Raw genomic sequence first — 15750 nt, 5'->3', positions numbered from 1 at the left:
TGTTTTTGTTTTGTTTTTGAATGTCAGAAATGTATATTTGTGAATGTTGAGATGTTATTTTGGGTTCACTGGTAAAAATAAATAATTGAAATGGGTATATATTTGTTTTTTGTTAAGTTGCCTAATAATTATGCACAGTAATAGTCACCTGCACACACAGATATCCCCTTAAAATAGCTAAAACTAAAAACAAACTAAAAACTACTTCCAAAAATATTCAGCTTTGATATTAATGAGTTTTTTGGGTTCATTGAGAACATGGTTGTTGTTCAATAATAAAATTAATCCTCAAAAATACAACTTGCCTAATAATTCTGCACTCCCTGTATTGTGTCAGACACAGACAAATCCACAACTTCTTACATCCACAATATCCATTTAAAAATGTGGGTTCTGCAGAAAATGCCAGGTGGGCCTCAATGGCTGTGAGCCAAGCCTGGCAGGGGAGATCCTTTCATCTCCCCTGCTGGCCTATGCAGAGCCAGCCTTGCTGTAAGCTCTCTCAGGCTGGTGAGGAGATCAAAGATCTTCCTCACCGGCTTGCTGGCTCTTAGTTCCAGCAGAGGGAGGGAAGGGCCTGGGTGGCTCTGTGTTCCTCCCGTGAGCAGGCTGGTCGGAACGTTGCCGCATGTTACCAACGCTCCGATACAGTGCTGTGCTCGCAGGAGGACATGAGAGTCAGCCAGCAGCTGGAGGAGCTGCAGGCTATAGTGAACATGCCACCACTGGACCACCAGGGCTTGCAGAATTATGTCCCCCCTTCCTGGTAAAAGGTAAAGAGAAGGGAGAGGGAGACATTAAGATAGATTTTCATATCTCACCTACACACATCATAGACCCTATGCACCCTTCACAGACACACACTCCACCCCTCACTCACACACTGCCCCCTCACACACTTCCCCCCACACACGCACATGCACTAACACACACACACACACACACACACAGACTGCCCCTTCACACACAATACACCCCTCACATACACTCCACCACTCACAAACACTGCACCCTTTACACACACAGCATCCTTCAAACATACACAGCACCCCTCTCACACACACATCGCCTCTAACACACACTACACCCCACACACCCACTGAACCCTTACACACACACACACACTGTCTCCCTCACACACTGCACTTCAGACAGACACACACACACACTGCCCCCTTACACACACATGCTGCCCCTCATACATAGCACCCTTCACACACACTGCACCCCTCTCACACTGCACCCCTCCCACACACACTGCTACTCTCACATGCACAGCACCCTTTACACACACACACACACACACCTCCCTTTACACACACAAACACACACACACAGCACCCTTCACACACACAGCAACCTCCCCCCCCACACACAGCACCCCTCACACAAATACTGCACCCCTCACACACACTGCACCTCACACACACTGCACCTCACACACACAAACTACACCCTTCACACACACACACAGCACACTTCACATACACACTGCACCCTTCACACACACAGCAGCCCTCACATATACACAGCGACTCTCACACACACAGAACCCTTTTCACACACATAGCACCCTTCTCACACACAGCACCCTTCACACGCACACAGCACCTCTCTCTAACACACACACACTGCACCCCTCACACACTGCCCTCTCACACACATTGCACCTCTCACACACGCAAACTACACCCTTCACACACACACACTGCACACCTCTCCCAACCACTGTGCCCTTCACACACATACAGCATCCCTCACACACACAGCACCACTCACACACACAGCACCACTCACACACACTGCACCCTTAACACACACTCTGCACCCCTCACACACTCTGCACCTCTCACACACACACTACACCATTCACACACAAACACACACAGCACCTTTCACACACACACACACACACACACACACACACACATAACCTCACAGGCACAAATATAAAAAACTAGAATAGAAAAAAAATAGATACATTTAAGTACATATTTAAAAAAAAAACTCCTTTCTAACAAAAATTTTAAAAAATGGCACTTGCACTATAAAACTGCTGCACTGGTGGGCGGTAAGGACATTTTAAAATCAACAAAGATTAAGAAAAGTGGGTGGTAGATTTTAAAAGGTTGACTACCCCTGGTTTAGACATTTTGCTGTGCTGCTTCCTTTTCACAGCAAGACAACAAGCAATCTGACATGGCAGCACAGTGTGATAGCCAGAAGGACGCAATATGACAAACTGCAATATTACTGCACAGAAAATGCTTTATTACGGTCATGCTACATGTTCAATACAGGGAGGAAGTTACATCTACAACAGCACATCCTCCACTGCTGCTGCCTGTGAAAGAGCTGTGCATGCTCCCATATGATCAAGAGCTTACTTTATTACAGCTGGTCTAGTTAGGGGCAATATATATATATTTCCCCAAACAGACCACTTAGCACTACAGATCCCGATGCAACCCGGATGCTGTACAGTACAAGGGTACTGCCTGTAGCCCTCTGAGATCGGCCCTGCATTTTACTATGTCCAAACACCCACAAAATCAATTTTCCATCTCAGGTGTACTTTAATTCTAGTTTTGTAGATATGTAAATAATTTTAACTAGTTACTGCAAATACTTCCCTATTAATCCACGAGGTTGTATAATGATATGGCACATTTTTTCTTAACTTTTACTTTTTTTTTCTGAACTTAGATAAACAAATGTATTTCACTGGATGTCTGCAGGTACATGTATAATTGATATTCTTACTGTATACCAAGCTATTCCAAAAGCATTTCTTTAATTGCTCTTCCAGTTACAGAAACCACACATCAAGGTTACATTCTCTTAAAGGTTATAAAAAGTGCACATGATACTGAAAAATAAAAAGATACAACTGTGCAGTAGTGATGTACCGAACTGTTCGCTGGCGAATAGTTCATGGCGAACATAGCGTGTTCGCGTTCGCCACGGCGGGCGAACACATGCGCGGTTCGATCCGCCCCCTATTCGTCATCATTGAGTAAACTTTGACCCTGTGTCTCACGGTCAGCAGACACATTCCAGCAAATTAGCAGCAGACCCTCCCTTCCAGACGCTCCCACCTCCTGTACAGCATCCATTTTAGATTCATTCTGAAGCTGCATTCTTAGATAGAGGAGGGAAAGTGTAGCTGCTGCTCATTTGATAGGGAAATTGATAGCTAGGCTAGGGTATTCAGTGTCCACTACAGTCCTGAAGGACTCATCTGATCTCTGCTGTAAGGACAGCACCCCAAAAAGCCCTTTTTAGGGCTAGAACGTCAGTCTGCTTTTTTTTTTTTTTGTCTGTGTAATGTAATTGCAGTTGCCTGCCTGCCAACTTCTGTGTCAGGCTCACAGTGGATACTGTGCCCACTTGCCCAGTGCCACCACTCATATCTGGTGTCACAATAGCTTAAGCTTGCATTTAAAAACAAAAACAAAATTTTCACTGTAATAGATTGAATAGCAGTTAGTTGTCTGCAAGCGTCTGGGTGTCAGGCCTTCAGCGTGTGCTCTGCCAACCTCTGCAAGTGCACTTTGCCACTCATATCTGGTGTCACTATAGCGTGCCTTTAAAAAGAAAAAAAGTTTTTCACTGTAAGCTAATAGCAGTTAGTTGTCTGCAAGCGTCTGGGTGTCAGGCCTTCAGCGTGTACTCTGCCAACCTCTGCCAGTGTACTTTGCCACGCAAATATGGTGTCTCTATAGCGTGCCTTTAAAAAGAAAAATAGTTTTTCACTGTAAGCTAATAGCAGTCAGTGTCCTTAAAGCGGGTGTCAGGCCTTCAGCGTGTATTCTGCCAACCTCTGCAAGTGCACATTGCCACTCATATCTGGTGTCACAATAGCGTTGATTTAAAAACAAAATTTTTTTTTTCACTGTTATAGATTGAATAGCAGTTAGTTGTCTTCAAGCGGGTGTGTCAGGCCTACAGCGTGTACTCTGCCAACCTCTGCCACTGCACAGTACCACTCATATCTGGTCGCACAGTAGCTTGCATGCATAGTACCACTAATCCAAAATAAAATGACAGGCAGAGGCAGGCCACCCCGCAGGGGCCATCGTGGTCGTGGTGCTGTGATTCCCTTTTGCCCTAGAATAATGCCCAGTTTTCAGAGGCCACGTACCCTGAACTTGAAAAGTTCTGAGGACATAGTTGACTGGCTAACACAGGACACCCAATCTTCAAAAAATTTGTAGCTATTGGGACACCGCAGTGGAAGGTACCCGGACGAAATTTATTTTCACAAAAGGCAATCCCTAACCTGTACTCGATTGTGCAAAAGGAAGTTATGGCATGTCTGGCACACAGTGTTGGGGCAAGGGTCCATCTGACCACTGATACCTGGTCTGCAAAGCATGGTCAGGGCAGGTATATCACCTCCACTGCGCATTGGGTAAACCTGCTGACAGCTGCCAATCATGGAATGCGTGGCTCTGCAGAGGAGTTGGTGACACCGCCACGACTTGCAGGCAGGCCTGCTGCCACCTCCTCTACTCCTCCTACTCCATCCTCTTCCATAACCTCCTCGGCTGAGTCCTCTTCTGCTGCTGCGTTTTGCTCCACATCAACGGCACACCCCCAGCTCCCCAGGTACTATTCCACATCCCGGAAACGGCAGTGTCACGCTGTCTTGGGTTTGACTTGCTTGAAAGCAGAGAGTCACACCGGACAAGCACTCCTGTTCGCCCTGAATGCACAGGTGGAAAAGTGGCTGACTCCGCAGCAACTGGAGATCGGCAAAGTGGTTTGTGACAACGGAACAAATTTGTTGGCGGCATTGAAGTTGGGCAAGTTGACACATGTGCCGTGCATGGCACATGTGTGTAATCTGATGGTACAATGCTGTGTGCATAAGTACACAGGCTTACAGGACGTCCTGAAGCAGGCCAGGAAGGTGTGTGGCCATTTCAGGCATTCCTACACGGCCATGGCGCACTTTGCAGATATCCAGCGGCGAAACAACATGCCAGTGAGGCGCTTGATTTGCGACAGCCCGACACGTTGGAATTCAACACTCCTAATGTTCGACCGCCTGCTCCAACAAGAAAAATCCGTTAATGAATATTTGTATGACTGGGGTGCTAGGACAGCCTCTGGGGCAATGCCTGTAGGCTCATGCGTCCTTTTGAGGAGGTGACAAGCCTAGTCAGTCGAACCGAAGGCACCATCAGCGACATCATACCATTTGTTTTCTTCCTGGAGTGTGTCCTGCGAAGAGTGCAGGATCAGGCCGTAGATCAGCGTGAAGAGGAAGAGTTGTTGTCACCATCACCACCAGAAACAGCCTTATCAGCATCGCTTGCTGGACCTGCGGCAACGCTGGAAGAGGATTGTGAGGAAGAGGAGTCAGAGGAGGAATGTGGCTTTGAGGAGGAGGAGGAAGACCAACCACAACAGGCATCCCAGGGTGCTCGTTGTCACCTATCTTGTACCCGTGGTGTTGTACGTTGCTGGGGGGAAGACCATCCCTTCATTGAGATCACTGAGGAGGAAAGGGAAATGAGTAGCTCGGCATCCAACCTTGTGCAAATGGGGTCTTTCATGCTGTCGTGCCTGTTGAGGGACCCTCGTATAGAAAGGCTGAAGGAGAACGACCTGTACTGGGTGTCCACGCTACTAGACCCCAGGTATAAGCAGAAAGTGGCGGAAATGTTACCAAATTACAACAAGTCGGAAAGGATGCAGCATTTGCAAAATAAATTAAAAAGTATGCTTTACACAGCATATAAGGGTGATGTCACAGCACAACAGGAATCTAACAGGGGAAGAGGTGAAAGTCATCCTCCTCCTCCCACGACCACGCCGGCAAGAACAGGACGCTTTAAAGACGTGTTGTTGATGGAGGACATGCAGAGCTTTTTAAGTCCTACGCATCGCCACAGCCTTTTTGGATCCACCATCAGAGAACGACTCGACCGACAGGTAGCAGACTACCTCACCTTAACTGCAGATATCGACACTCTGAGGAGCGATGAACCCCTTGACTACTGGGTGTGCAGGCTTGAGTTATCCCAATTTGCGATAGAACTTCTGGCCTGCTCCGCTTCAAGTCTCCTGTCAGAAAGGACCTTCAGTGCAGCAGGAGGTATTGTCACTGAGAAGAGAAGTCGCCTAGGTCAAAAAAGTCTAGATTACCTCACCTTTTTTAAGATGAATGAGGGATGGATCCCAAAGGGACTGACAGTGGGCGATATATTCGACTAAAAAAGGCCTGATGAGATGAGCTGCCTTGGGCTAAAAATGGTCCACACGCTGCTGTATTTTAGCCCTGAATACCGGTTGTCTTGCTTGACTTATCCGCCACCAACTAGGGTTCAAGCCGCAATGTTTTAGGGCACTTTCTGCCTGGGAAACAAACATCAATTTTTATGGCCGCTGCTATAGCAGCGGCTGCAACAATACCTAATTTTTCAGGCATGTGTACATGCCTAATTTGTCGGCCCTCTGGTGCTGCACTGTGGCTTCAAAAACCAAACCAAAAAAAAGGCACATAACAGGGATTAAATTGATAGGAATAGTACTACTTAACACACCACTCCTATCTGGTGGCACATTAGATTGCACGCGCAGTGCCCCAAATTTGAAGTAGGAGGACCGACCAAGCATCTTTTTCCATCTCCCGGTTCCTAAAATCGATGCCATATACACGTCCCCTGATAGGGCGCCAGCTCGTTATCCTCTTGGGCGCCAGCTCGTTATTCTCTTTTTCACTTCATTAGGTACACTTTACTGCACTATGGGCACTTAGACCCACCCTTTGTCTTGCACACTGTTATTCCTAGCCAGCATCTGTGATGGGAAATCAGGCAGTCATCTAAACGTTTAGATTGAGCTTTAGCTTAGAACACCCTTGAAGGTGTTTAAGGAGATTAGGGCTAGTTTAGAGGATTCTTCTTAGACCTCTCTGAGTCTTTATAGCCCTTCTACCTATCCAGCATTTCTGGAAACTAGCTAAGAGAAAGGGTGGCTGTGTGTCTGTGATACATTTAACTTTATATCACCTTATTGAAACTTTATCACTCCGGTCTCCATACTCTCTGCCTATACCCATCTATTTAGAGGGAATTTCCTTGCCCCTGCCAATATTATATAATAGGTAATAGTATTGCCATTATTACACAATTAGGTCTCTGAGGACAGGTGTCAATCCATATCTGCCAAGTGACCCTATGTAGGGGAACAGTCCCTATTCTGCTCTGTGTCAGTGTGTATCAGGGATCCTTAGGATAGGTGTCAATCCATACCTGCCAAGTGACCCTATGTAGGAGGAACAGTCCCTATTCTGCTCTGTGTCAGTGTGTATCAGGGGCTCTGAGAACAGGTGTCAATCCATATCTGCCAAGTGATCCTATGTAGGGGGAACAGTCTCTATTCTGCTCTGTGTCAGTGTGTATCATGATCTCTGAGGACAGGTGTCAATCCATATCTGCCAAGTAACCCTATGTAGGGGGAACAGTCCGTATTCTGCTCTGTGTCAGTGTGTATCAGGGGCTCTGAGGACAGGTGTCAATCCATATCTGCCAAGTGACCCTATGTAGGGGGAACAGTCTCTATTCTGCTCTGTGTCAGTGTGTATCATGATCTCTGAGGACATGTGTCAATCCATATATGCCAAGTGACCCTATGTAGGGGGAACAGTCTCTATTCTGCTCTGTGTCAGTGTGTATCATGGTCTCTGAGGACAGGTGTCAATCCATATCTACCAAGTGACCCTATGTAGGGGGAACAGTCCCTATTCTGCTCTGTGTCAGTGTGTATCAGGGATCCTTAGGATAGGTGTCAATCCATATCTGCCAAGTGACCCTATGTAGGGGGAACAGTCCCTATTCTGCTCTGTGTCAGTGTGTATCAGGGTCTCTGAGGACAGGTGTCAATCCATATGTCAAGGTGTCAATATGTCATATGTAAGGTGTCAATCCATATCCATTGTTATTTAGGAAAGTTGGGTGATTTATGCCCTTTATGGATTAAAACCAGACTCTGCATCAACTGTGTAATTTTCCATGGGAGTTTTGCCATCGATCCCCCTCCCGCATGCCACAGTCCAGGTGTTAGTCTCCTTGAAACAACGTTTCCATCACTTTTGTGGCCCGAAAGAGTCCCTGTGGGTTTTAAAATTCGCCTGCCCATTGAAGTCTATGGCGGTTCGCCCGTTTTTTTGTGTTCGCGACATCACTACTGCGCAGCAAACATTGCAAGTTATCGGAGGAAGAGGAATAATTCACTACATAGAACAAGCAATAGTATAATGACACGTGCCAAGGACATTTCCAACGTAAACAATGAGAGTTTACACAGAATTTCCAAAATACATTAATATGTTGTGTCAGAATGTAAAAATAGGTAATACATTTGAGAATAGATGTATAGTGGCTAAGGAAACAGGAGATGATGAAAGGAAAGGCAGAAAAAGGGGAGAGAAGAAGAGAGATTAAGTAGTGGCTAAAGGAAAAACAGAACCTCAAGTACTTGTTTTTATATATGTCATGTTATGGTGGAATGTAGTGCTCTGACAATATATGACACCATTAAGTAGCATAGGACAAGTAGTACATACTTTTCTACTGCCCCTATTTAGGAGAGTCCCTATCTCAGACCCAAATCCATCAGCTCTATATTGGTGGTGTGCTGAGATTATAACAAAGCTCTCACATCAATGTATCATTCAACTACAATAAATATGTTTAGAGATCAATTTGTATAAATAAGCGAAAACAGTGTTTTTGTGCTAAACTACATTTAGTTGCATAAATTATTAGTAAGTTACCTATATTTATTTTTAGAAAATGCCCACCGAGGCCACACCTCTATTTACACCACAAAAAAGAAAGCGTGTCTCTTTGTGCATTTGAAATGTTGGGACGTATTCAAGACTGTCAAGGTCAGGGGTAGGCAATCTCTGCCACTCTATATGTTGTGTACTACATCTCCCATAATGCTCTTAAAACAATAATGCTGGCAAATCCTCAGGGAAAATGTATTCAACAACATCTGGGGATCTGCCAATATATATAAAAATTTGCAATGCTTCATTGCATGCTTCATAAATATGGGCATTAATATGAAAGTCGGAATGGATCAGCACACCTTTTGTAAACAACAATACTTTATTTTCAGTGCATAGAGAAAGACAATGTTTCTTGTAACTTGCTTGTAGACCTTTATCAAGTCATAAAATACATTGTTGTGTGTCCATTATATTAGGGGATAAAGTGCAATTAAACAGGAAAAGGTGTCGCTATACTAAGCCTCATTGCATGATTCAATCCCCATTGCAACTCCTACACTCCTACTAATCAAATAATGAACAACCATTATGTGACATAAAACACCTATACATACAAACATACAAAATACAAAAGTGAGCACGCATCTAGTATCATAGCAAAAAAAACCAAAAAACATCTCCATGGTTTATTGAAAAAAAAGTATGTTAAAAACAAAACATACTTGGATAATGGTTCATATGCTGACGTCAACGTTGCATTCTCTTCTCCATTGTCTACCAATAGGGTCCCCTCTATACCCCAGCAGTATGGAGTGCTCTATCAATCGTCTAGCAATCAGAGCCAGCTTCCTCCTCTCTGCTAGGACTGAGAATGGAATGTCTGTGTATATAGTGACAGTGTGTCCCATATATTGTGTCGTCCCCATCTCCCTTGAGTGGTTCATGATTGCTGATCTTGCTGTGATGTCTCGAGTCACAGCGATTATGTCTCTGGGTGCTCTGGTCGGGGCTGTGGCTTACTTCCGCACTCTGGATGCGGAGGTTATGATAGGTTGTTCAGAGTTATCCTTAATGCCCATGTGAGTAGTCAGCTCTTTGTTAAACGTGAGTATTGCCTCATTATTTATGTGTTCAGGGATGCCTCGGAGGCGTAGATTTTTCTTTCTGTGGCGTGTCACCCCTAAGGTGGTCACCACTCTGTTAAGGTGTTGCACTTAGGAGGCAAGGCTGTCAATTTTATTATTTGTGCCCTAAAGGTGTTTGGCCCTGACAGCTTCTCTTCCCTCCAGTGTTCCCGTAACTTCTTGTGGACAACACCAATTTCGGCTTGGGCCACCTGAAGGTCTTCCTTTCAGACTCTCCGGAGGTCACCCAGTAACCTCCTGATGTCTCCCTTCGTAGAGGGGCGGGGAGAGGTGAGTTGATTTTCTTCCTCTAGCAAGGCCTTTTGATAGCTCTGGCGTGCTGTGTATTTCTGGCGCCATTTTGGATTGCTGCTGAAGCGGTGGTCGCTCGAAAGAAAGCCTGGTATCTGGCTGATGGGGAGCCTCTGGGTGGTTGTGTTTTCTGTTCTTGCACCCCATTGTCTCTGTTTGTGGGGGGTTCGGGTCTGGTGCAGATTGCGCTGGTTTTGCTCCTTTTTTTCTTTGTTTTATCCTAGGCCCGATTGGAGCTCTTATTTCTGCTCTATTGGAGCTGCTGGGGCCACATTGACTCCCAATGGGCATGACCCACCCTCTTTTCTACTATATATACGTATATATATATATTTTTTTTATCATTTCCAGTGATTGTAGTGGTTAATTATTGTATGTGCTTTGTTGCAAACACATTAGTGGTATTCATCACAGTGTTGCCAACAATTTTAGGTATATGTTTCTGTAAGTTTTTAATATGCTGCTTTTTATGCACACTTTCCTCTTTGAATGTTTGCCATTTATCTGGCAATTCAATGGATTATGAAATTCCTCCACTTTTTATGAACAGACATATGTTCTGTTTCAGTTTTCTCTTTTTACCACTATACATATGTCAGTCTGCTGAAATGAATTTATGTGGGAACTGGTGGAAATTACTATAAAGAGAACCATCACTTTTTAGATCACTTTTAGAATACTTAAATAAATTAGTGACAGAATGTAAGCAAAACTTTTTTTAAATATCGCCCATTGAATTTTTACTCTAAATTTTAGAAGCCTGCTGTGTTCTTTTATTCTACAATATAAAAAGTTGTGTTTAGTTGCATCAATTAATTAAATTGCTACTCCACTTTTATATATGTTTAATGTTTTAGAAAATAAAGGAACATGCATCACTTTGAGAAACTGTTTAATTCAATAGCCTCAGTTGCCTCACTCTGCAGGTTGAAAAAAAAAACAGTTAAATATGATTTTCTTTATAATTTGACTGTTTTTTCTTTCTCATGCATTGCACAACACTCCATGGGGGGCACTGATCTAACCAATCATTGTCCTATTCCCAGGAATGCTAGAAAAGTGCATTGGGAATGCCTGACAGATTTACACATGTGATGGAAGATCTCTTCACCTTGCAGCATCCTGACAGGGGAGAAGAAATGGATCAGTGTGATCAAGAAGAGCAGGCACTTGTTTCTGGCTTCTTTGTCCTGCTGCTGCACATTAAAGCCCTGTTCTATCCTTAGTGGTCTGATCGGAAACTGAGATAGGTGGGCAAGAGGATGGGGGGCAACCCCCCCTCCCCCCCCCCCCCCCCCCCTAGCTGAGAGGCTAAAAATGCTATCTGACCACGTTTATAGTAAATTTATAAATGTTTCCTACATCATTTCAAAGTTTTTTTTTGCTTTCCAGTGGTTTAAAAAACAGTCAAGTGATGAATGTTTCTTTAAGTCAATTAGTAATGGATGCATGTATTACTTACTGAATGTGGCCATCGGTTTTGGAATGATAATCATGTAAAATTGTGCCCCCAATGTCTGTAATTTTATGTACAATCACATAAGAAAATCATGATGGTAACCACCATTTTACAAATATATTCGGGGCCAATACAAACCATTGTGTGGAAATCTATTCACAAACCGGACTTTACATAGGACACGAGGCCATGCGTTTAGACTGGAAGAAAGAAGATTTCGTCTAAGGCAAAGGAAAGGTTTTTTTACTGTAAGAACAATCAGGATGTGGAATTCTCTGCCTGAAGAAGTGGTTTTATCAGAGTCCATACAGATGTTCAAACAGTGTCAGGGTACCTGAAGCCTCTACCTCCGAAAGAGGTAGAGACTTAGTAGTTTACTCCTCCAGCAGGTCGGCTTCCTCCATCCCTCGCGGCTCTCCTAGACACTCTCACGCCGGCCGCGAGGGATCCGTCTCATTTTATGACGTCACGCACGCTGCCCGACGTCATGACGTCAGTCCGGACCGATCTGTCAGCCACTCAGGACTCGTCGGAGGCGGGTATACTCACTGTAACCAGGGTATTTAAACCTGTTTCTCCCATTCACTCATTGCCCTGTCGTGGTTCTAGCCTGTCTAGTCACACAGTGCTCTGGCGATTTCAGTTATTCCTTTGGTTCCGACCCGGCTAGTTTGACTTACTCTGTTTCCCTCTGGTATCCTTGACCCGGCTTGTTCCTCGCTCACCTGTCCTCTCGTTCCCTCGACCTCGGCTTGTTTCTGACCATTCTCTTTACTCTCTGTACGTTAGTCCGGCCATTCTAAGGTCCGGTATACGTACCCTGTCCTGTTTGTACTTTGCGTGTTGGATCCCTGTCCCGATCCTGACATTACGACAGGGCCAATGGATCCTGCAGGTACAAACAGTCAGGTTGGTCCCTCTGATTCCAGGTTTGACGCCATGGAACACAGAATGGACCAGATGGCACTAGCACTACAGGCGCTATTATCTCGTGCCAATAACCCACCTGAGGAGATCCGTACTACTTCCATCTCTCCTGTAAGTTCTGGTCTAGAGGTAGCCACTGTAGGTGCCTCTTCCCGTATTACCCCACCTGTACGTTATGGTGGTTCACCGGAGAAGTGTCGTGGTTTTTTGAACCAGATTAGTATCCACTTCGAACTACAACCTCGCTTCTATCCCACAGATAGGGCGAAAGTTGGATTTATTATCACCCTACTCATTGAGAAAGCTCTGAGATGGGCCAACCCACTATGGGAGAATGATAACCCATTGGTATATAATTATAATGCCTTTGTAGCTGCATTTAGAAGAACTTTTGACCCTCCTGGTAGGAAGGTTAATGCAGCCAGATTACTGTTGCGCCTGAGACAGGAGAACCGAACACTTGTGGATTATGCACTAGAGTTCAGGTCTCTGGCGGCAGAAGTCAAGTGGAATGAGCAGGCTTATATAGATGTATTTTTGAGCGGGCTATCAGATATTATCCTTGATGAGGTTGCTACTAGGGAGCTTCCTGAGAATTTAGAGGACTTACTTTCGTTCATTTCTCGTATTGATGAGCGTTTAAGAGAGAGACAGAATACTAGAGAGAGGAACTTCAGACCTGCCTTTAACCCCTTAAGGACACATGACGTGTCTGACACGTCATGATTCCCTTTTATTCCAGAAGTTTGGTCCTTAAGGGGTTAAATTAGCTCCTACATTTCAAAGTCCTGATTCCAATACCTCACTGTATCCTGAACCTATGCAGATAGGCAATACTCTCCTCTCTGAAGAGGAGAGGCAGTACAGGAGAAGGGAGGGTTTATGTATGTATTGTGGAGCCAGAGGTAATTTGCGTCTGAATTGTCCTACTCGCTCGGGAAACGCCCGCACCTAAGTTTCTCTAGAGGACAGGCCTTGGGTGTTTCTATTTTGTCCTCTACGCATAATTATAAAGATCACAGGCTTCTGCTACCAATTTCTTTAACGTGGGAGAAGGGAATGCTAAAGACCATGGCCTTGATAGATTCCGGAGCTGCTGAGAATTTTATCGACCAAGTCTTTGCTACTAAACACACTATCCCATCCCAGTTAAGGGATACACCCTTGGCCGTTGAGGCCATAGATGGTAGACCTTTACTTGAGCCTGTTATCTCTCGTGAGACTATACCCATTAACTTAACTATTGGTATCTTACACGAGGAGAACTTATCACTTATGCTCATTTCATCTCCTTCTGTTCCCATAGTCCTGGGCTACCCATGGTTAAAGAGACATAACCCTATTATCGATTGGGAATTAGGGGAGATAATCTCATGGGGCCAGGGTTGTCAGGAGAGGTGTTTACGCAGGGTGTCTCCATTGGCTATGATTAACACACCAGATAGTTCTACCCAGTCTACAGGGAGACAGATACCTCCTCTGTACATAGACTTGAAAGCAGTGTTCGATAAGAAGAACGCTGATACACTACCCCCACACAGGACCTTTGATTGTAAAATTAATCTTTTGCCCGGCACCATGCCCCCCAGGGGTAATGTATATCCTCTATCCATTAAAGAGAATTCTGTTTTAGAGGAATATATTCAGGAGAATTTAGCAAGGGATTCATTAGGAGATCCTCTTCTCCTGCCGGGGCTGGATTTTTTTTTGTTAAAAAGAAGGATGGCTCACTCAGACCATTGATTACCGAGGTTTGAATAAAATAACCATTAGGAATGCCTATCCGATCCCCTTGATTACCGAGCTCTTTGATCGGCTAAAAGGTTCTAAGATTTTCACCAAGTTGGACCTCAGAGGGGCATATAACTTGGTGAGAATTCAACAAGGTCACGAGTGGAAGACGGCGTTTAATACCCGCTACGGGCATTATGAGTACACGGTCATGCCTTTTGGCCTTTGTAACGCACCGGCAGTATTCCAGGATCTAATTAACGAAGTTCTTAGGGAATTCCAACAGGATTGTGTTATTGTATACCTGGATGACATTCTCATACACTCTAGAGAGATTGAGACCCACCATAGACAAGTCAGAAAGGTATTACACAAACTTCTACAACACGGCTTATACTGCAAATTGGAGAAATGCAGCTTTGACCAGACCCAGATAGATTTTCTTGGATACGTGATTTCTGGGGAAGGCTTTAAGATGGATCCTGACAAACTCCAGTCTATTCTAGATTGGCCATTGCCTAAGGGACTCAAGGCTATCCAGAGGTTTATTGGGTTCTCCAATTATTATAGGCGCTTCATTAAGGGTTACTCTTCTATTATTGCACCTATTACCAATATGACCAAACAAGGGGCTGATACTAAGACTTGGTCTACTGAAGCTCTCGTTGCTTTCAAAAATCTCAAAGAACTTTTTGCTTCTGCTCCAATATTAGTCCATCCTGATACATCCTTGCCGTTCCTACTTGAGGTCGATGCCTCTGAGACAGGAGTAGGTGCCGTTCTCTCACAAAGGTTGGGGGTGGATAAACCGTTACATCCTTGTGGTTTTTTTTCCAAGAAACTTTCTGGGCCTGAGAGCAGGTATGACATCGGAGACAGGGAATTGTTAGCAGTCATTAAAGCCTTGAAAGAGTGGAGACATCTATTGGAGGGCACCTTACATCCGGTTACTATTTTGACGGACCACAAGAACTTGTCCTATATTGGGTAGGCTAAGCGTTTGTCCTCTAGGCAAGCTCGTTGGTCCTTATTCCTGACTCATTTCAATTATGTACTTACTTACAGACCTGGCTCTAAGAACTCTAAGGCCGATGCTTTGTCTCGACAATATGAACCTTTCACTGTATCTGAACCGATTCTTTCTTCTATAGTTCCTAAATGCAAGATTGTTGCTAATACGAATCTCAGGATTCATTCCCCGTTACTGGCCGAGATCATTAAGCTGCAACATCTAGCACCTAAACAGACTCCTGAGGGTCGACATTTCGTTCCTCCTACTCTTCAACTGGAGCTGTTGCAATGTTTCCATAACAGCAAGATGGCGGGACATCCTGGTATCCGCAAGACGTATGCTTTGATTTCTAAAGACTTCTGGTGGCCTGCTTTACGTAAAGATACTAAGGATTTCATCGCTGCGTGTGAAGTGTGTACTAAGACCAAACAACCTC

This window comes from Pelobates fuscus, chromosome 2, assembly GCF_036172605.1.
Source record: "Pelobates fuscus isolate aPelFus1 chromosome 2, aPelFus1.pri, whole genome shotgun sequence".
Taxonomy (NCBI): Eukaryota; Metazoa; Chordata; class Amphibia; order Anura; family Pelobatidae; genus Pelobates; species Pelobates fuscus.
The sequence above is the reverse complement of the archived record's forward strand: the minus strand, read 5'-3'. Positions refer to the sequence as shown.